This window comes from Halyomorpha halys, unplaced genomic scaffold (assembly GCF_000696795.3).
Source record: "Halyomorpha halys isolate HHAL.00 unplaced genomic scaffold, Hhal_1.1 Scaffold1143.1, whole genome shotgun sequence".
In the NCBI taxonomy this organism is placed as follows: domain Eukaryota; kingdom Metazoa; phylum Arthropoda; class Insecta; order Hemiptera; family Pentatomidae; genus Halyomorpha; species Halyomorpha halys.
The window spans coordinates 123,210-124,694 of NW_027106264.1; positions in this window are offsets into that span (position 1 = coordinate 123,210).

Below are 1,485 nucleotides of genomic sequence, written 5' to 3' on the forward strand. Positions count from 1 at the left end.
CGAGAAGGTCATTAAGAACAATATTAGAGATATCTGGAGCAAGGCAGTTCCCCATCGCAAGTCCGTTAATTTGGTGGTAAAATTTATCTTGAAAAGTCAGGTAACCAGAATTACAGCAAAGTTCTAAAACAGAAAGAAATGAGGTGAGGTTAAGCGTGGTATGAGGTTGAATTATAGTCTTGTTGTAGTTGAATTATAGTGTATCTTTTTTAGCCCTGACGAAGCCCTGCAACGTGGGGTGAAACGTTGGCTCAATAAAATAGTATATTCTACTATTTGAATTTTTTTTTGACCGCACCCGGACCATATTCCTTTCATCTTTACACACGGTCAATCAATAATCTTCCATTACTATTTTTTTGTTCTTTTTTGACCGCACCCGGACCATATTCCTTTCATCTTTACACACGGTCAATCAATATCTTCCAATAAAATTATTTAGTCTTAATAAAGTTTAATATATGGCTGTATGTATGCGAGATACAGTTTTTATCGATTTTGTGGTTAACAGGAAGGGGTTCAAGTTGTATATAAATGGATTCTGAGATGAGTCTCTTTTGGTAATTAGGAACAATGGCTAAAATAGTAGTATGGTCAAAATCAAAAGTATGATTAAGTGTAAGGGCATGTTCTGAAAGTTTGGAAGCGAATGAGTTGCGGGAAGTTATAGATAATTTATGTTGAGAGATACGTGATCTGAGGTGGTTTTTAATTTCGCCTATATATGAAGAATTACAGTTGTGGGAGGAGCAAGGAATCCGGTATACAACGTTAGAGCGGTATTGGAGTGGAATAGGATCCTTGGTATTAGTAAAAAAGTAAGATAGTTTATTTTGGGATTTGAGTCCAAGACGTAGTGAAGGAATTTTTCTATCATACTTTTTTTCACCTGTTTGTTATCTATTTATCACTTATATTATCCATTTTATTCATTTAAATGTTGACATAAACACTTGAACACAAATGAGAGGAAAACAAATGAAACATTAACAATAGACAGACCAAGCAGGGAGGTTACAGTGTTACATAACAGTGGGGTTCTGTTTTTATCTGAAACAAGGTTACATTTTAAAACTGGAATGTAGTGAATGAGTGAGTTAAACTATGTGATATTTAATGGTATTGGGGCATACCATTAGTAGGAGCTAATGAACTTAAAAACTAGACCTAAATCTACAATTATTTACAATATGAACAGATTAATACTAAAATCACTTACTACGCATGCTCCGGACAGTCAGAAGTGGTTAAAGGAACTAAAAATGCGACAACAAAAACATTGATGTTTTAAAAATTAAAATATCGATGCTTACAAAACAGTGACAAAAATACATCGATGTTTTTGAACATCTACTTCTTGAAAATACCCTTCATACAGAAAATATTAATATTGTTATGTCAATAACTCTTAAAATTTTCAACATTTGTTACTTTTCAATTCAAGAAATTCTGTATTTCCTTATAATCCGCTCCTACCTCACTGAT